Source organism: Peromyscus maniculatus, chromosome 3 (genome assembly GCF_049852395.1).
Source record: "Peromyscus maniculatus bairdii isolate BWxNUB_F1_BW_parent chromosome 3, HU_Pman_BW_mat_3.1, whole genome shotgun sequence".
Classification (NCBI taxonomy): domain Eukaryota; kingdom Metazoa; phylum Chordata; class Mammalia; order Rodentia; family Cricetidae; genus Peromyscus; species Peromyscus maniculatus.
In genome coordinates this window covers 159,075,456-159,097,983 of record NC_134854.1, presented here as the reverse complement: position 1 = coordinate 159,097,983, position 22,528 = coordinate 159,075,456, and the positions used below count along the sequence as shown (strand labels likewise).

General features: G+C 37.6%; 1 long non-coding RNA gene across 1 annotated transcript; it reads left to right on the top strand.

Moving 5' to 3' along the window:
- The first annotated feature begins 840 nt into the window (after positions 1-840).
- On the top strand, positions 841-11,941 carry LOC143272198 (uncharacterized). The gene is made up of 3 exons (XR_013049630.1): positions 841-976; positions 11,202-11,310; positions 11,710-11,941. It is a non-coding gene; the product is annotated as an uncharacterized LOC143272198 (long non-coding RNA).
- The last annotated feature ends 10,587 nt before the right edge of the window (positions 11,942-22,528 follow it).

The window sequence follows — 22,528 nt, the reverse complement described above, 5'->3', positions numbered from 1 at the left end:
TTTCTTTTAATTATTTAATCAAAGACTGATTTATGATTTAGCTTAACAGATGGTTTGTGATACTGTGAGTCAAAGTGTTTTATTTTAGAGCAAGCTGGCATTTGAAATGGTGCTGTATATGTGCATGTGCACGCATGCCTGTGTGAAGCTGCTTCTGTGTGGGGGTATCCGGTCCTCTCCTGGTATGCATCTGGAAATGTGAGCTTCTGAGTGTGACCCCCATAGTGAAGTGTTCCACATGAAACTGATTTATCAAGATAACTATTCCTGGCTTCTAACCCTGGTAATCAGCTTCATTTGCAAGAGAGAAAGAAGGGATAACGATAGTTGAGGGAAACACACGCTGTCCTGTGTTCTAAGTATACACATCGTCAAACTCCATGTTAGAAAGAAAATCATGAGCCTCCAGTCGATAGGAAATGGACTACTGTCCATTCTGACAGATGCCCCGGTTTATACAGCAAGGCTACCACACAATTCATTTAAGATTATCACATTACACCATATTTACTTCTGAGGTCTCTAATAATTATATCTGCACTTGAAAATCCCCAGGATTTCAGCTACTGTGTCACAGATTTAGACTCAAACATTTTCATTTGATGTGCAAAGTGAGAAGTACTCTTTAGCAGCAAGACAATTATCTGATTCTACTAATAAATGACTGCACTACTCGTCATTTTTAATTGAACAATTATGGGATAGTGCACTGTCAGTTGATTGTACGAGTCATTTCATAAATGTCAAAAATCTCTTTAAATGAATTATGAAGCTCCAAAATAACTCCGGCAATCAGCCAGCAATAACACAATAATCTGTTTACCCTGTTGTCAGCTGAACTCTCACCATTTTGCGGAGGGGGAAGAGGCTAACAGGAAGCCAGAACTCAGAGAAGGAAAACGTTCTTCAGGGTTACGTCCAGTTTAAGATGAAGTAACTAGCCAAGCTGCGACTGCACAAGCTGTGTGTACTTCCGGTAGGTTGTCTGTATATAGAACATTTCAGTGGACTGTCTGTGTCCTGGGGGTAGTATGTGGAGGCCGGTGGACTCTTTTGCTCCGGGCTCACATACTTTGAAAACACCCTGCTCATCCCATCCAGACTTAGCCTTCCCCAGTCTGTGCATTTGGTTAACTCAGGCCTCAGCACTGTCTTACACTTCCACTTAAGCTGAATACACTAAATCATTCCTTAATGTCCAGTATGCTGTATTTTAAAGTTTAGACTCAGAAGAGGTGCCAACAGCTACTCTGCCATCTTTTTTTCCCCTCAAACTATGACATGGGGCAAGTCCACACGTCTAGATAGACTAATATTCAAGGTTCTATGTGTCAGAATGTAATCAGGGACTGTGTTTCACTTAAAGAGAAAGTTAACTGATCACAGAATAAATGTTTAGAAGATGTCATGATAATTTTATCATAAAATAAATAGTTTCAGGTAACATTACATTCCTTAAAAGTATACCCTAATTTTACAAGTTGCACACTGGCTATTTAATATATGGCTTTAATACATCTTTTCATCCGGTCAGTTTCTACTTGACTGCATTCTTCATTATATGAGCTGTGACTATTTTCTATGATCTTCCACAATGCAAAGTACAGGCAGAGATCTTTATGTATATCTCCAGAGAAAGGTTTCATTTATAAATTTCTTTGTGGAATAAAAATGGCAAAGTGAGAGGTACAGCCTTGATTTTGTACTGGATTTTATATTAGAGTAGAATAATTTAATTCAATTCATTCAATACATTTGAATGAAACCCATTCACTAGTTTCTCCTGGTGTGCATCTAAATAATCATAACTTAACTGCCTCTCACTTAAGACATGTAGAAGACACAGAACCATGTTCCATTTCGGCTTCAGAAATGATCTGTTTGTTGTTGATGGGTGATAACACAAAATGTGAGCTTTTTTTTCCCCTAAAACATTCTCCTGAACTCCTTAACAGATATCAGGCATACGTAGTGTGAGATATCTAAAGTAATTTAAAAGGTTTTATCCAAATGCAAATTTTCATAAATTGTGAAAACATGAAGGGCCCTGTGAGATGGTTCAGTGGGTAATATCACTTGCCACCAAGGCTAATGACTTGAGTTCCATTCCCAAATGATGGAAGTAGAGAATTGAATCCTACAAGTTGTCCTCCAACCTCCACACATATGCTGTGGTACATGCCCACACCCCCCACACACACATACTCACACATGTAATATATAATAAAACACTTAGCAGAAAAAATCACAAAGAAGGATGGAAATGATATTATTGAGCACCTGCCTTACAATACTTAAAGGTAAAAATTAATGCCATCCTTATTTCTTTTTAAGAATTTCAGTGAAGAATTTTTATTTTTATTTGTTTTTTATTTTAATTTTTTTTCATTTCACATGCCTCCACAGCCAAGCACTGAGCCGAGCTCCTGAAGTCCAGACATCCTTATTTCTAACAGAACTAGACCAGCAATGGTGGCCCTGCAATTCTATTACCACATTCACCATCATCATTGTATGCAGACAAAACTCAGAGGAGCAAAGAAAAACCACCATAAAGCCCACATAGTGTCTTTAGAGAGTGTAAAGAAAGAGATGAGACATAATAGATGTGCGTTGTGTGGTAGACAGAACTGACACAGTACTGGATGAATCGTTCACTGTTGACAGGGGCCATGACCTTAAATGACAAACTCCCTCACCTACCCTGTTCTTACTCTTTTATAGTTTTGTCTATAGTGACTGGTACCTTAGAAACATCTTTTGATATTGGTTCCTCACATAGTTTCTTATAAAGTTTAAATAAACTTAGATTTAAAAAAACATACTAAGTGAAATTTTCGTTTGCCTAATAAAGGAGTATTTTGTAAACAATTACTCCTCCTTATTGTATTTGCCACTTCAAAAGAAATTAAATTTATTGATATAAAATTTTACTGAATGTGAAAATATTTATTAGATACTGTTCCCCTATGCTACTAAAATACTGCCTTTTAATCACACTATAATGCAGTCTCACTAAAAAGATGTTAGAATCGGATCTATATACTCCCTAGTTTCCAATAAATAAGGTAGAATAATAATATAATCTGGATTGTACCAAAGCTTGCCGGTCTTCTAGCCTGCATTATAGCCAATGATATCACCAAAATTGTGGGGTAAAAAATACAAAATCCAATGTATGCTTGCATATATATTAAGAAAATCAACACTTTATAAATAAAATAATAATAATTGGGCATCATCTAAGTCAAAACTCTTGTCTCAAATTACAAACTATTATATATGTTGTTGCATATTTGAAATTAATTTTAATCCAATGAATTAAAGATAGAACTTATTTAATAAGTGTCTACTGATAACTTATAAAAGTTAGAGGCCAGTTGAATGAATATTTGAGCTCCAGATTCAGTGTGGTACCCAAGAATAAGGTGGAGAACAATTGAGGAAGACACCTGACCACAACCTGGAGTCTCCACACACCTGTGCACCTGCACACATATGAACACACACACACACACGCACACACACAAACATGTACACAGTATTACACTCAGCACTCAGCAAACAAATTTTAAAAGAATGAATTTCTAACTTTAAAAAATAGTCTATTTTTATCCTTTACTTCGTCAAGTCTTGCTTCTTCCTCTCCTAGTAATATCAAATAGGGCCATATTTATATTTGTTTGTGGTATTGTATTCCCCCAAATATTATGCATGCTAATAAACTTATCTGGGGTCAGAGACAGAGCAGCCACAATATTAAACATAAAGGATAGGCAGTGGTAGCACATGCCTTTGATTCTAGCATTCCAGAGGCAGAAATCCATGTGTTCAAGGATACAGCCAGGCATGGTGGCTCATCACGCCTTTAATCCCAGAAAGCAAGCCTTTAATCCCACGGAGTTGTGGTAGAAAGCGGAAAGGTATATAAGGCGTGAGGACCAGAAACTAGAAGCATTTGGCTGGTTAAGCATTTTGGCCTGTTAAGCATTCAAGCTTTTGAGCAGCAGTTCAGCGGAGATTCATTCTGGATGAGGACTCAGAGGCTTCTAGTCTGAGGAAACATGACCAGCTGAGGAATTGGCAAGGTGAGACAGCTGTGGCTTGTTCTGCATCTGATCTACCAGCATTCACCCCAATAACTGGCCTCAGGTTTGATTTTATTAATAAGGACTTTCAAGATTCATGCTACATTTATTAGTATCAGTATTGCTTCTCTAGTCATGCCAATAAGGATGCATTTTAAAACCTATTCATTTATTCATTACATAAATAAACACATATGGCATGTTTCCTTACAATATAAGCATTAAACTACCAATCAGGGATTCAGGAAAGATGGGTTGATAGAGCAGAAGGTTACTCTAACTCCTGCCCTGATCTCTTAAAGGCTGGAGAGGATGCACATAGAGAAAAAGTTATTAAGAAAAGATAGCTAAGGTAGATGGGATTTGAAGGCATTTGTAAAAAGCTAAAATGCAATGAATTGTGTCTTATAGTCAGTGTTTGGAGAGCCTTCTGCATTATTTAAAGCTACCATAAAATATTTTTTCTCTTAAAGTTCACTTTTCAATATATTAGTCATAAAACTGAAACAATAATTAGAGGATTGGCCTGGTAGGCTTCAATTTCTAAAGCTTAGAAATGCTTGCATACTGCAGGCTGCCCTTAGACATTTTGAAAGGGAGGCAGAAGATGGAAGTAAAGCAGAGTGTTTGATGCATTCAGAGAAGTGATTGTTTCTAGGGAATGAGCAGAAGCATCACTTGTTTCAACTCTTGCCCTCGCTGTTTCTGGTCTTTGTATAGTATTTATGCTTACTTTTCCCGCTCCTCAACCCCATCTTCCTCCCTGTGTCCGTCTTCCCTGGTGGCATCTCTTGTTTCTGACTTCTCCTTTCCAGTAGCATATTCTATGTCTGGGTCCTGTCTTCACTCTCCACCAGGTAGCTACAGCCTTGCAGTGAAGGCTCCACAGACAAAAGCTTTGTGTGAATCAAGGTTGCTAGCCTGGCTGTAGCTTAGCTTTGTGATGAGAGACCCAGTAAGAAATTCAGAAACTGAGACAGCACACTGATGGTTTGTTCTCACACTGATTCCAGAATATTTTCAGTCTGTGAATAAATTCTCCTTCATGTTTCCAGGCCAGTTTCCAATCAGATGTTCCCAATTATCTCCTGGACATTCTCTAGGTCACTTCCATTGTCTTGGCACAGAAATTTCAATATAGCCCCAAATAAGCTCTCATATTCTTTCTCCACCAAACCATTACTCTACCCCTCCCTTCCTTTCTTCTGTCCTTCCTTTTCCCCTTCTTTCCTCCTTTCTCTGTTTTCACCTTCATCTTTTCATTTTTCACTTTTCTTTCCTTTCACCAATGAACTGGAACATAGGTCATTTTGCAGAGCAGTCAAGAACAGCACCACTGCACTGTATTTCCAAGCCTCTTTCTCTTTCTGATTTGGGATAGGATGCTTGCCATGTTCCTGCCCCAGATTCCCAAGTAGATGGAACTGCAGTTAAGTTCTATCAGACCTGTTTTCTCTTCTCTTCTCTCCTCCCCTCCTCATCCTTCCATCCGTTCTTTCCCCCTCTCCTCTCCTCTCTTCTCTTCCTTTCTCCTCTCTTCCTCTTGTCTCCTCTCCTCCTCATCATTCCCTCTCCTCTCCTCTTTTCTCCACTCATCTCCTCTCCTCATCCTCTCCCCTCCCCTCTCCTCCCCTCCACTTTTCTCCTCTTTTCTATTTATGGGTGGTTGATCTCTTGGTCATCACTACCACTGGCTGCTCTGTTCAGCTGCCGCTTGTCATCTTCCTCTTATGTAGATCCAGTACTTCCATTTACATATTCTTCCTAGAATTACCCCACAATTCTTGCAACCTTGACTTCCTCCCATTCGAATAAACTTACTTTAAGCAAATGACCTATACTAATAGTTTACTTCCACCTTCTAAACTTGTCCTGTGGCATGTTTTCTATTTCTTACTCACTGCATGGCATTGTTCATGAGTCCTCTTTATAAATACATATTGTCTTTGCTTGAAAAGTAAGTTTCTTGTTATTTTATTAGGAAAACTGACCATTCAAGAACACATTTGAAAAATGAAAATGAAGTAATCACTTCATACTTAGCATAAATATTCTTGTTAGTCTACCTTTCTGCAAATAATTCCCCAAAGCCTTTTCAACCTCCCAGGGTCCTCACCATTCTCCAATACATGCCGCTCTCCCTATCATTTTGACCTTCATGCAGGGATCTCATTTGCTGGCACCAGCATTCCTTCTTCTTCTTTCCTCTCCTCCCTTTCCCTCTCAGCTCCTCTCCTCTCCTCTTTTTCTGTTTGAGGATGATGAGTTTCTTTTCATTTCATCATAAATTTTCCTGTAATATTATATAAGATTCTGTAAGGATTTCCCCACTTGACCAGGCAGTTGGTATCTTTAACTTAGACATTGTACTCATTGAATTTACTATTAAAAACTGCCCCACTCAGCATAACATGTACCCAAATTTTTCATTCTGTGATAAGATGTGAACATACAGGTATCTTAATCTCTATCCACCTTTTGTTTCAGAGTTGTGGAAGTCTTAATTACGGGAGCTTGGGCAGGGCTTTGATGTGTTATGTCTTAGGACATGGTTTGGGGGAAATGATAAGTGGCATGTAGACTGGTGCTATAAAGCTTTTATCTGCAACCATAAGATTCCTCATGATGGTTGTATTACATGACAAAAATACATCAAATAAAAATGATATTAATCATAGCATGGGGAACAAAGTGATACAAGGTGGAGAGAAGAATGAAGTCTAGAACAACTCTCGGGTTTCTGGATTCACTACATGTGGATTCCCAACAAAAGACAAGAAGTGAAAGGGACAAGTAGGTTAGAACATCCGAACTGAGCTACTTTCCAAGCACTTAAAATGCACATTTCCCTCAGATAACTTTTACAGCAGATTGAAAGTTGCATCTTCAATCTAGATCCAGATGTTGACTTTTCTGTTTCTCTTAATAAAGCAAAGGATCATAAAGCAGTTACAGCTTGTATACACTTTCTGTCCCGCCTGTTCAAACCTGTCTTGTGGTGTGAAAACAGTCACATAAGACAGACAACAAAATGATATTTTCAAAACAGGTTTCGAAAACAGATGCAACTAGAAACCATATACCTAACTTCTGATACAGACAACTGAGGCCCTCGCTACCTAAGAGAATGTTTGCAGAGTAGGTGAGACTGCTGAAAGATAGAGAGCCTTGTGCTGTGGCTTTGGTGCATCTGGACCGGGGAGGCTAGACTATATGGAAAGATATAGTTGAAATGGTCAGAGATGTCAGGAGTATTAGAAAACAGAAGACAGAGTTGTCATGGAAATAAGGACATAGAGATTGCCAATAATGCTATGTTAATGTGTCAGAATGCTTTAGTAAACATAGACAATTTTTTCAAGGAAATCATCTCAGACTAGATTTTGTAATGAGACAGTCATTAGTGACCTCAGAATAAGACGTTTCAATGGAATGTGGTGGCAGATGTCATTACACAGGACATTGAGGGGTCAATGCAAGTATAAACGTGACATCAACAGATGTTAATTATTCTCTGAAATTTTGCCCAGGGAGAAGACTGACATCTTAGTTCAAGGGAGGAGCTTCATGTGGTGCCCGCTTTGCACTTGTCTGTGACCTTCTGTGTACAGTTAGAAAGGGAAGAACACTTTTATCAATAATTATATTGTTGCTGTGATTAAACACTTTACATTTTGTAATTAGTAATCATCCTACTTGTCATTCTGGCAAATTGAATGCTTTAGAGGCTTTAAAATATAGTTAAGACTTACATGTGTAAGCCTACTGACATCTCTTTCCAGCTTTCCCTTGTACTGTAAGCATGACCACACACCACACACAACTCACTGCCTTCTTCAGCCATTCCTTTCCTGTTTTCTGGAACTAACATGTCTTTTTATTTGATGAGTAACAGAGCATGATGTGCTCATTCTCATTCACTTGAGTTGCTCCTGATTTCTACGTAATTAACTTGTGTTAAACTATGGTGTGAGTTCTATACCTTAGGTGCCAGGCTCTTAAACTGTGGTTCCTGAATAAAAGACTATACTCACCTACAGGAGCTGGGACATTGGCCTCTAATCAATGTAAATGTCAATATGTCTAAGCATAATTACAAAAGTGCATTATAGTCATTTGAAGAAAGCTTTGAATACTAATATAACCTAAAAGAAATCAATTGAATATTTAATCTTCAAAATAAATTTCTGAATTGAGAATTCTCAGAACCCCATCATTCTGTCTATCTGATCATGAACCAAATGAGGTTTAGACCATGTATGTAGAAAATGACAGTGTGGTGCCAACACTTAATTGTGTACCTAGCTCTTTGATTGCTTTCTGTGAAATAGCGGAATGCCCACAATTTTAATAGTTAATCAGGTTTGTTTGGCTCACACATGTGGAGGCTAAAAGACTGTGGATGGGCATCAGCATCTGTCCAGATGCGGTACACTAAGCATGAGGTACACCAAGGAGAAAAGAGGTAGAAAGGGAACCAGAGGCACCATAGCAGCCATGCAAGGCCAACTCCATCCTGTCTTAAATGAGTTAACCTGTTTCGCATACTGAGCTCCTAACACCGTAACAGGAGTTTGAGTGAGGGAAATCTGCATCTAGGCCCAGGAGTCTATTTTGTAGAAGAATTTTATATATTCAAAAATATAATCTACACATAAACCATATATTACACACATATGTACATACACATATATGTATATATTACACACACCCACTCACATGCCACATATCCCCTACACATGTGTGTGTATAAACTGATTCACAAACAATTGGTCTTTGTATTCATGGGATTCTTCCTCAAATTCAACTAACCTTAGATGGAAAATATTAAGTGAAACATTTGCTTCTGAGATGAATGTGTATGAACCTTTTTTGTTGTCCTAATTTATTGAAGACAGTAAAATGACTATTTCTGTAGTAATTGCATTATGCTTGATTTTATAAATAGTTTAGAGGCTACTTAACTTATGTAAGATGACATATTGTGTGATATGCATACATATCACTCCATTTGGTATAAAGGGCTTAAACATCTTTGGAATTTAGTGCTTGTGAGAAATATTGGAACACATTTATGATACAGAAAACAGAAGTGTGTATGTGTGTATATGTATGTACTTTTCTGTGTTCAATTACTCTTGTATATATATCCCTATGTGTCCTGTGTGTACAGATGTATATCTGGTATGTCTGGTACTCTGTGTCTGTGTGTATGTGTTTGCTCCATTTGTGACAACCTTGTGAATTAGGTTTATCATTCTTTTATTACCATGAGAAAATTAATCGCTGAATGCTGAAGAATCTTCTGGAATCTACATTCATCATTTGAGAAAGATTTTATTATTCCTTGTGGGAGAGATTAGGTGAAGTTTAGTAGAAGGAGATAACTACACACGAATGCTTCCATAAAGTGGGAGGAAGTCAGTGGATTTAGAAGACACGGACCAGGGCACTGCAGTGCTTGCGCAGCACTAACTGTAAAGGTGGGTTTGGAAGGCTGTAGAGGCTCCTCCTTTCATCTGCTACTAATTTAGAGAAGTGTTGAACGGACTCTTGTGTGAACGTAGAAAACTGTGATGAACTTTTATTGAATGATAGACCCAAGGGGGTTTTACTCTCATTGCCTCATTATAGAGATAAAGAAACTGAAGACAAGAGGGGGTGTCATTGGCTCAAGGTGACATAGCCAGAGCACACTGGGGCTAGGATTCAAATGAGGCAGATGGCACTAGAAACTTCCTTCCTCCCTAACAACTGAGATGGTGTGATAACACAGCAATCTGAAAATAATGGTGGGGAGGAGGCAGTCAGTTGTCACGGAAATACCATTCATTCATTAAGAGAATTGAAAGTGACCCTTACATTTCTTTGATAATTACATAGGATAGTGTTTCTTATAGTAATAGAGGTTCAAATGGTTCCATTTCATTCCCCATGTGTCTCTAAGACATTACTCATTAAGTCCCCTCAGTATTTCTTGACCAGTTGTTAAAGTAGCAAAAAGTTTCTAGTTTCTCAGTCATGAATGTAGTATGATACTTGTGACAAAGCACACACAATCCACAGGATATTATAATCCATGTGAGAAAATGGGAAAGTTATACCTTTTTAAACTCCAGAATAAATGGACTGTATTTTAAATTGATATAATTTGTAGCAAAAGAAGCCACACCCAAACTTTGCTGAAAACACACCCCAGCCTCCACACTCATCCACCTCAACTCCCACACTCACATACCCCATTCCCCCGCCCACACATACACTCCAGCCCTCATATCATATGCCCCAATCCTCGAATTCACATACTCCAGCCGCCATGCCAACACACCCAAGCCTTTTCCACACACAATTCAGCCTTAATACTCACATACTTCAGACCCCACACCCACTTCCATCCCTGCTACTTACTAATTGTTCCTTATAAAGTTTAAGTTTTTAAGTGTGTCATTGATGACCCAGTTGACATGGAGAATTCTGAAAGGACATTGCAAGCGTGAGGGCTGAAGGGTGAGGAAGAAGGGAGCAAGGGTCAAGAGAGTTGTTTTGAGAAGGGCTAAGTATAGAGGCCTCTCCTGTTGAGGCTGAAAATTATATTACGAGATTTCACCTGCTGTCTCTTGTTCCTAGGAGCACACAAGTGGCTGATGGTGTTTTCCCTCAGCCTTTGGCCTTTTCCCATCTATCAGGACACAGCACACAAATCAACCACAAAACGCCCTGTTGAGATTTCCTCCAGCTGACAGCTTCAGGGCTACATGAATTAAACTCCTCCATCTTTTTTTAAAGGGATACCTTTCTTAATGAGCCTGTGTACAGCATTCATATGATGGAACTCTTTTAAGTAATACCTTAGTTGTTCAGAGTACTACCTTTCCAGATCCCTTTTCTCTTGCCAGTCAAAGAACTTGCTGTTACACAAAACAAACCACTATCACTCATAGTATTATAGAATGAAATTTAATTAACGAAAATATCAAAAGAACATAAAATTAGCATTAAGCAAGCAGGCAGTCAATGATATTGAGAACTCCTGGGGCATCCAGTCTTTAAACATCATACTTACCTCATTTATGTCACTGATAATGTTTAAAATAATCCTCATTATCTCAACAGCCATCTAAGCTGCTTGCTGCTTCCTGGGGTTTACAGATCTCCCAACTTTCCTCCCAACTATTCTGCTGAGCGAGCGATGATGATAATGCAGGTCTCAGAGAGACCTGAGGTACATAGGTGGGCTGCTCAGTGGGCTGCATAAGGAGGTGTCTGTGTTTACAGATCTCTGACCTCTGCTGGAACGAAGCACAGTTAGCACACAGTGGAGACAATTCATCTAGAGACCTTATCAGTGACTCTGGTCTGTCCTCTTCTATGGACCCTCCCTTCTTATTTCCTTGTTCCTTTCTCCTACTTCCTCTCTTCCTTCCTTTTCTTATTTTTCCCGCCACTTTGCTTTTCTAACTACCCAACAAAAGTCTTTATTACTTAGGAGAAAATATTAGACTATGAAAGCGACTCTCTACAAGGGAAAATAAATCTAGTAACAAATACAGTGTTTCTTTAACAGACAAGAAGTAGATTAACTTCTTTATATTCTGATCTTCTATTTCATATAAAACTTCAGGGATGACTTGCTTAAACAGCTCAACAAGAAAGGATGAAGCACCGAAGGGTCCACAAGAAAGGAGGAAGAGACCAGAAATGAACTGGTTATTCTGGCGCCCATGACAGAAAGGATTGAAAATCAATAAAAACTTTATGGGGAACAAAGAAAATCTTCTCAACTTTAAGGAGTTCAAAATCAAAGCAAATGACAATGTGAGGATATTTTGTATGCTTACTTTACAACTTTACAATGGACAAATGAAACTTTATGTGTAAAATCCATAAAATTGAAAACAATGAAACAAATGTTTATATCAACATAAATAATTTTTATTTAATAAATAAATGTTTAAATGAAAATGTGTGTATAGTAAATCTTCAAGGAGTAATATAAAGTGATAAAAATTATATGGCAGACAGATGTTATCAAAGCATTATTAAAATTTTGGCAAAGAAAGATTTTGTAGCCTCTCAAACCCTAAATTTGGAATTATAAATGCTCTTAAATTTAGAATTTTGGATCATTTATTTTAGTCCTTGCTCTTCTTTTATTTTTGAAGGTGTCTTACAGTGTAGCTCAAGGTTGCCCTTGCATTAGATATACTACTTTCTCAGCACTGGTATTACAGGTATATCACACTCTCTCTCTCTCTCTCTGAGATATGAGATATATATATAATATTATATATAATATATATATTATATATAATATTATATATAATATAATATTATATATAATATATATTATATATAATATCTTAAATTAAGAATGCTAAGCTGGTAGATTCTATGCAAATATCATGAAATCCAAACCACACAATAATCTGAGCATTTGGGTTGCCATTCCTTCAGAATGGGGTTGATGAGGCAATATTGGAATAATTTTTTTATTAAATTTATTTATTTTGCATGCCACCTGCAGTTTCCCCTCCCTCCACCTTCTCTCCCCCTATCCACTCCTCTCTTTGTGTTCAGAATGGGCAAGCCTCCCATGGGTATCAACAGAGACTGGCATAGCGAGTTGCTGCAGGACGAGTTGCTGTAGGACTAAGCACTTCTCTATGTGTTAAGGCTGGGCAAGGCAACCCAGTATGTGGAATAGGTTTTCAAAAGCCAGGCAAAGCATTAGGGACAGGCCCCGATTCCACTGTTAGGAGTCCCTAGTGGACCAAGCTACACAAGTGTCACATATATGTAGAGGGCTTCGGGTGGTCCCATGCAAACCCTGGCTGTTGGTTTAGGGTCTTTGAGCTCCTATGAGCCCAGGTTAGTTGCTTCTGTGAGTTTTCTTGCGATGCCCTTTACTCCTCTGGCTCCTACAATCCTTCTTCTCTCTATTCAGCAGGATTTCTCAAGTTCAGCTTAATATTTGGCTGTGGGTCTCTGCATCTGTTTCCGTCAATTACTAGATAAAGACTCTCTCATGACAACTGGGGTAGAGTCACTAATCTATGAGTATAGCAGAATATTTTTAAGCATCATTATGTTGCCTTTTTTTTTCTCCAATCATGTTTGGTTCTATCTTAGTTAGGTCTCTGGGCCATCTTGACCCTGGGTTCTGGCACTCTAGGCAGTCAGCGATGCAAGGGAAACTCCCAGGAATCTACAAGGATCACCCCAGGTAAGACTCCTAACAATGGTGGATACATAGCCTCAACAGCCCACTGTCTGTGGCCAGGAAGGACTTCCAGTGGAGGGATTGGGACCCTGCCCAGCCATACAACCTTTAATCTACAGTCTATCATGCCTGCAGGGTGTTTGAGGGTAAAGGGTATGCAGAGATTTTAGAGTGGCCAACCAATGACTAGTCCAGTCTGAGACCCATGCCACGAGACTGAGTACTAGAATTCTTTTACTTGATCTTGGCATTGAGAAAGCCCTCAAGTGTTTCCATTGTTTTCAGTCTGTTCTCAGCCCTGTGCTGAGCCTACAGGACTCCTAGAGCCTCACCTCACGGTTCCCAACTTCAAGCTCAGCTGCCCTGAGTTCATTCCTGGTGTGACTCCTCCTCTGTTCAGTCAGAGGATTGGATTTTCCCCCCTCTCCTCCCCAGTTCCTAACTCAATCTTAATTGGAGAAAGATGAGTTAAAACAGGATTGGAGGGCATTCATAGATACTCATAGATTCTGTGATGAATAAGAAGCTGATTAGTACTCAGTGGTCAGGAATTCAGGAGGGAGGGGCATTTTGAGAATGATGGAGGCAGAGATATAGACGAGTGTAGGGAGAGGAAAGAAAATGAAAAGGGAAATAAAGTGATAGGGGACTGAAAGTTCAGTATCTGAAAAGAAGTATTACGTGGAACATACATCTCTACATCTTAGTATTTTGATACTTTAAGATGGCTCATTTTTTTTCAACATTGGAAACTACTAGACAGACAGAAAGATACAGAGACAGGCAGATAGACAGAGGGGAGAGAAACAGGTTAGTTGCCATTCATATTCCTAGGAAAATCTATAAAAGCACTGTTCTCCCAGGAATCAAATCAGTTGTACTGTGGGTAACTTTAGAATTCAAAAGTGCCAGATTCTTTAACTCTGAGTGGATGGAACTGAACGACATTAACCTTTTCACTTGCTCTAACAAAGACAAGTGAAGACAAGATGTACCACGACTGCTTCTCAGCCGTGTTTTGTGTCTAGCCCAAGGCCCTCAGCACTCAACAATTATCCCACACTTCAGAACTAATTTTCTACATGTTTTCTTACACTGTTTTTGTACTAACCCTGCAATACCACAATCTCATTAACTCGTTTATCTAAAGGAAAGGAGCTTTACGTGAGGAAATAGAAGACATAATTTTCAGTAAGATAATATTGAACAAATCTTTGTAGATATTGTGAATAATATTAGCCCTCATCCTAAGTGCATGTGGCTTTTGTTTTGTTTTTCCTCTTTGGCTTCCTAAATATGACATTTTGTACTATTTAAAGCAGAAATGCTGAATATTACCTCCTGGTCCTGAATTTAGGGTGTTCAGATTGGTCGGTTTTAGGCTGACTTGAAAGTGATAGAGAAATACAGTTGAACTATAGAAATTGTCATTTCAACAGAAGGAATCTTACTGAATACATATTTTTCACTTACTTTGACAATCAAAAATATATACATTAATGTCCCATTGTGTGTTTATGAATGTTTTACAAGTAACAATTAGAGCTAATAGCCAACTAGTTGGTATCAATAATCAACTGTGATAATACAGAAACACATCTCATGATTTTGCAGGTACACAACATTTGATCACTTAAATAGAACAGAAACATTAATTTTAAGATATCATACAGCATGGATTTCTCTTGACATCACTAAGGACTACTCATTTAAGTTAACTGACAAAAATAACATATACATGTAAGTAGGGAAAATATAGACATTATTTTCCCTTGACTGTAAGTTTAACAGCAGTCAACTTTACACTTTTATAAAAAGTAACAAACCCAAATAATGATTGAATGTCCAAATTTCACCAGAAAGAGCTCAACATTTATGTTTGGTTGATAGTGAATTTTGGAAGGGATATTATTTAATTTTTGTTCATACTCAGAAAGATTGCTAACATAAGGAAGAGACTGATAATGGGATACATTCAAAATAGAACAGATCTTATAGATGAGATGCAAGCTGTCTTCAAATATGTGAATGATTATCACATAAAAGAAGATGCCATTTTCTTTATTTTCACAAATATTCAATTGAGGAAATTCATAGAGTTTCTGAGGTATGAGATTTTTTTACATTTATTTGTTAATTTTTATTTTTAGATAAACAATTATTTTCATACTTATATCATTAATTTCATACTTTTATTGTACACTTTTCAGTGATGACTAAGAGTAAAATAAATAAATTATTTAAACAATTATATTGTAATGATTAAGCCATACACACTAAAGTGTTCTCTGGCAGAGTGCTCCTAGGGGATATCTCAAAATTCCCATTTATGAATAGAAATACCCAAACTTAATATATGAACTGTCAATACACAGGGGCTCTCAGTACACAAGGCTCAGGAAATTGGGAGAAGACAGGCAGTAGAGAATATAGGAGCCCGCAGATAGGAAGAAGGTATGAAATGCTGATTTCTGGACCTGGTATAGTTGTGGCACACATCAACTCAGCAATTATGTATACCTGATTAAGACCTGCACAGCATCAAGCAGAGATACAAGCATCAACATACCAGCATCGATACAGGAAGGGGCCTTGAGGTTCTGTCCACATCAGGGGAATTTGTTGGCAGTTGAGGTTTTCTGGGAGAGGAAAAGTCACTTTCATTTGGGGACTGTAACCATGGTAGGTTTCTCATGCCACAGCAGATGGCTACACACCCATGTACATATGGACATTACTAATTGGTCTCACGGTGTTATTAATAAAATAAAAAGACATGAATTAGGAGGAAGACTGGTGGGGGAACAAGAGAGAGTTGAAAGGAAGTAGTAGTGGATAGACTTGGTCAATATACATTGTCTAAATATATGGAACTTCAAAATAATAAAAACATATTAGAAAGAAGTAAATATCAAACATAGTGTTAAATTAATCTACAACAAAAATTAAATTCAGCTAATTACTTTAATCAACAACATATAAAAATTCAAATCTGCTCATATTAAGGATGAACAATGTAGATTAAAGAAACTTATTGCTTTCCTTACAGTTTACACACAGCTCCCTCCTTGGGGCTGTCATTCTCTGGACACGTTCTCAGAGCTTATCAATATGCTCAGGTTATCACATCTTAACAAAACCAAATTTCTTCCATAATTCTACTACCATAATCCTATAATTCTATAGATATTCTTTTTCATCACTTTTGAATTCCAAAGGGAAATTTTAAGATTTATCCTTTGAAAAATTAATTCTTTTCTCTACTTTGCTTTGCAGCATCTTCTGTGACCATTGTTCAAGCTTTATGTTCAATGTTAATTATTTTTAACCACTAGCCTGCCTTATTATGACAGTGGGAACTCCACCGAGGTAAAATCTTTATTTTGTCACTTTTATCTGCAGTTTACATTTTGTTAAATGAAGGAAAGTGTAAAGAGAAAACCTTGCTCTCTGTTGAATCCCCCGGGCCCAGCATAGACCATGAAGTATTACTAGGTTACTGTGTTTTTTGATTAATTTTCTCAGAGAAGGATCCACCTATGAATTATTTTATACACCTTCTCAGTCCTGTCATCCTACAACTCTGCAAAGTCTAGTTGAGTAAGAGAATATAAAAATGAATATTGTAATTTATATTGGGTGCCTCCATCCTTGATTATGAAGCTTATGGAACCTACATTGGCTGTCTTCTCATCTTATAACATTACCACACCCCCTGAGAAATCACAACGCTCTCTTAGTTATATGTAGCTGTCTATTCCTGCCACAATAGTGCGGCATTAACCATTCTTGAGACCCCTCTTGGTTTCCACAAAAATGTTCTCTTAGGATTTATTAACTCACTGATTATTCATGCTTCTTTCTCAGCAGCCCATCTTTTTTTTTCTGCCATCAAAATCAGATATTTGGAGCTGACATATCATCTTGCTTTCTTCAGATCTTGGACAATTTGGCCAGACCCTGACTTAAAAATCCTCTTGTTAGAATCTGCTCACCTTTCTTTTCTTTATTCTTAAAGTTTCAACAAGCATATAAAATGATTGATTTTCATTAACTTTAACTGTGCACATATGTGTTTGGGATAGGTATACACACACATGTGCCTGAAGAGGCCACAGGCTCTTCCCCTTGTATCCCCGTTCCCTTGGAGCTCTAGTTACTAGTAGTCACGAGCCACTGAATGTGGGTGCTGGGAATTGAATGCCAGCCTTCTGGATGAACTGTGTGTGCTCTTAACTTCTGAGCCATCTTTCTAGACCCTGTTAGCTCTTCATTCCCACAATGACATTCACTCACTAGATATCCACCCAGAAGAAAAAAATCTTAAAGCATATAGGAGCAATTTTAGTACTTTCCATTGAAGTACTTTTATTATTCATTTTATTCACTTAGTTTGTACACACACACACACACACACACACACACACACACACACCTGTAATGTCTTTTCACATTCACTGCTGCTATACCTACATATAAATTCGATAGAAACAGATGCTTCTCTCAAGCATCCAGGTAACTCTCTTACTCACCTTCCAGTGAAAGTTTCCTTCATGCAATTTCTAACAATACATTTATGAAGAGAAATACAAATTTTCTTTTTTGGTTATTCTTAAGTGTTTATGTGTGCTGCTGTTGTTGTTGTTTTATGTTCTCTTTCTCCTAATAAATACAGGGTACTTCTCTTATCTACTTTCACTATTTACATATTTTACTCCTTTAAAAAAAGTACTATGTTTTAAAGACAAACCCTTGAACCTGTAGCACTGTATATGGTATGTGGTAGGCATTCTCTAAATATTTTGGAGTGAATCCTTGAGATGATAGATTTACAAAGCATTGACTAAAGAAACTGAGTTAGAAGCAAAATTCTCACCAAAAACAAAGTGCATAAAATAGTGTGAAAAATAGGACAGGCATGCTATCTGAGAGGAGCAACACATTCCAGAATTGACTTCCATGAACACATCTGTAACCGTGGATCACAGCAGGCCAGTTTATTTAACTGGGTGGAGACACAGTTAGCTCATAGTATGAGAACTGCAGTTATAAAAATCGGCACAGAGGAGGGCTGCTGAAAGGCTCAGAAGATAACTCAAAATGGCTGTATTTCATGAGGTTGTTCAAGGATATCACTACTAAAGGGGGATAAAGAAAACTATTTTAAATAAAATTTATTATTTAAAATAAAATTATTAAATTGTTACTACATTTATATTTATTTTTGTCCATATACATATGTGGGAATACATGACAAAGCACATACATGAAGAGCTGAGGACACCTTACTGGAGTAGCATATCTCATCCCATCATGTGGCTCTTGGGGACTGAACTCACATCACCAGGCTTGGTTGTAAAACCCTTAAAGTAACCATCTTATTGGCCCAAAGAAGATTGATCATTATCCAATTCTTCAAGAGTTTCATAAATGTCTCCTTTGGTTTCATAATTTCCAGCCCTCCATCTTCTTTTCCTACCTCCTCTTGTATCCCCTTCCCCAGTCAAATCCATGTCTTCCTCTTCTTTGAATATGTATTTAAACACACACATCTACTGAGTACAGTTATTGTTGCTATATACATGCATGTGTTTAGGGCTGACCACTTGGTATTGAAAACCTATCTAATATTTTTCCAGCAGCCATTGATTGTATCTATTCATCTAAGGGTGGGACCTTGGGAGATTTTCCCCATTCACATTGGCATGTTGTAACTAAAAGTTTTTCTGTGTCCTGGCTGGCAGCTGTTGGAACAAATCTCTCTCACCTGCCAGTCCTGAAGCTGCTCTGACCCAAGTAAAAACACAGAGGCTTATATTAATTATATCTGCTTGGCTATTAGCTCAGGCTTAATACTGACTAGCTCTTACTTAAACTCAGCCTATTTCTGTTAATCTATATGCCATCATGTGTTCTATGGCTTTACCTGTGTGCCATTACATGCTGTTCCCTGAATGGTGGGCTGGCGTCTCCTGACTCAGCCTTCCTCTTCCCAGAATTCTCCTTATTTGGTTATCCCACCTATATTTCCTGCCTGGCTACTGGCCAATCAATGTCTATTAAACGAGTGTACAAAACTAGAAAGGAGGAAGGAGAAAGGCAGAACAGAGAAGACACTGCCAGATGCTGCCTTGAGAAGCAAGATGTAAAGATACCTGTATGCTATAAGCCAAGTGGCAAAGTATAGATTTACAGAAATGGGTTAATTTAAGATGTAAGATCTAGGTAGAGAGAATCCCGAGCCAATAGGCCATATAGTTCGTAATAATTATAAGCCTCCATGTGTTGATTTGGGTCTGAGCACCTGCAGGACCGCAAGGACGTGGGAGCCCTGAGGCCACAGGAAAACTTTCAGTTACAGCATGTCAACTCATATTGCCATTATTCAAGCCTTCTTTAAGCAACCATATTGTTGACATTTCCCTGTCTTATATAAAAGATATTATATTGTCACAGATGTCCTGGTTCTCTGGATCTTACAACCTTTTCATGGCTTTCCCTCTTGTGCCATTTCCCCACAGCCTTAGGTATAGGGATAGAGTTGTAGGTGTCTCAGCTGGGATTGTGCTTCCCACAGTTCTTTATTCTCTGGATGGAGAATAGTTATGGATCTCTAAAGACCATTATAACTTGAATCTCTAAACTATAATCAGTGATGATTGCCATTCATGACCTGAAAGAATGAGATGTATTGCCTCATCATATGCTTAAATCACTGTCATGTATCCTAGTATGGACAGATAAACATTAACACTTATATACAAACATATTTATGCACATGCACATACATATAGATATCTCTGTACAACAGCACATTCAATATAATTCAAAATGGGTAAACTTTATCTTTCTTTTTCATCAAGGAATACCAGTTAAAAATAATTTTTCATTTTCACATTTCCATACATGTATGTAACATACTTCAATTATATTTGCCTTCATTATTGTCATTAAAATTTAAATGTTTATTATTTGCACTTACATGTTTTTCTTCCCAATAATGTTATTATATACTTATATGCACATATAATCATTTTTTTTTAAAGTGGAGACAGCCGATACCAAGTAAAGATCCTACAGTTTAACTTCAGGGGGAAGTAAAAGCACCAACATTTACATTGCAGTAAAGGCATATAGATTTCACCTGGGTGTGGTGGTGCATGCATATAATCCTAGCATTGAGAAATGGAGACAAGAGGATCAAGAGCTCAAGGTCATCCTTGACTACACAGTGTTCAAGGCTAGCCTATGTTACATGAGACCCAGTATCAAAAGAAACAGAAGAAGACATAAAAGTATTTGACTTTTCTATGTCTTTCTTTGCCCACTGTAGAAATACAGTCCTCGCCGGGTGGTGGTGGCAAACGCCTTTAATCCTAGCACTCAGAAGGCAGAGCCAGGAGGATCTCTGTTAGTTTGAGGCCAGCCTGGGCACAAAGCTACACAGAGAACCCTGTCTCAAGAAACTAAAGAAAAAAAAATGAAGAAGAAGAAATACAGTCCTCAACCACTAAGAGAAAATCAACTGGTTATTAGAGCAGACCTTCATGGTAAGATAAAAAGTGATGAATAACATCCCAGGCATGGGTCTTTGGTTGGTGATGAGACCTCAGAATCATAATCCTTTTAAAAAATGGTTTTACTTGTATAGGATCTCTTTTCTCAGATATATCCATGTGAGAACTAGTTCATCTTTGGATGACCTAAGTGTATATTTTAAGGATCTTGGTAGTTCTGAAGGTAGAAAACGCTTGTCAGTCAGACTTGCTCAACTTTTGAATTGTACCTAAAAGTCTCTGGGAGTTTCAAAATACTTGCCATTTCCCTCCCTCACAGGGCTTTAATTGGCATTAATATGATAATGTTCAAAAATGGATTGAGCTCCTTGCAGAAAGAAGTTAAACAGAATGATGTTTCCATTATGATAAACTATGTTAAAAGGAACATTAAACCGGTTGTGTAATGTAACTCATTTTGAAAAAAGAAAACCATTGTAACTTGATTCCTTGTACATGAAATAATATGTTCATGTGACCAACCAAAAAAAGAGCATTTTGTATTTAATTTCTTAATGTTTTAAAACAAAGAAGTTATTCTCTGTGACAATTTTAAATCAAATTGCAGTCTATTTTGCTAACAGAATTCATGACAATGGAAGCTTGGATTAAGTCTGGCTAGTATTTGGTCAGTGGCCAGGTTTTATAAATAAAACTTTATTGAAATACCTATGTGCTGATGTACTCTATAAAGTTGCTTTCACAGTGTATGGTGAGTACTTCTGAACTACAGGGTTTACTATTTATTTCTAGCTCTGTAATAGCAATTTTTTCAGAACTATGATTTAGAAGAGGGTTTTAAAATTGAGTATTCTTGGTTTGAGGGGCAGAGGTGTTGTATTGGATTTTTGTTTTTGTTTGTGAGAATGATTTTTATTTTGTTTGTCAGAAAGGATTTGGAGGGGGAAGACTATAATCAAAATATATTTAAAATTAAAAATTATTTTAAATAATAAAAAAAATGAAAATGACAGCAATGAAGGAAACATTAATACATTCCCTAAGTGAAGCATGATTCTTTGCAAAGACTCAGTTTTGTGCCTGATAACAACTGTTATAGCACCTGCTTTGTAGGACTTTTGGTAAAGGGTATATCATAATAGTTTGTTTTAGAATTTACTCGTTGTCTGGCTCATAAGAGCTGGAGATGAAATAGTTAAAACAAACTGAGCACTGATAGCCCTAATCTGGAGTTCAAATACTTTTCATCCTTAGCTCATCACGTAGTCCTCTTTGTGTTTATGTAGCACTCTAGCTTTAACGGGTGCCCAGTGAAAATTGGGTTTTTACTCTCACTTAAGCAGGAGTGGTGGCTGACAAGGTTCAGTGATACCTGTTAGTGATTGTGAGCCTTTGTTGAAAGTGAGAACAGATGAAGGATGAATAAATAAGGCAAAATTGACAAAGAACCCCAAACAGTGAACATAGTACTGCAAGAAATTTGTTCTCAAAACAGATACTTCAAATAAAGGCAAATAGCAAATATTTTGATAAAACTACGTAATACAAAGATTCTGAGATACCTTGAAAACATTCTCAAGTATAAAGTGGTGCGTGTGGAGAAATGAGAGAGAGAGAGAGAGAGAGAGAGAGAGAGAGAGAGAGAGAGAGAGAGAGAGAGAGAGAGAGAGAGAGAGAGACAAAGTAAGCAAGCATCTGGATGC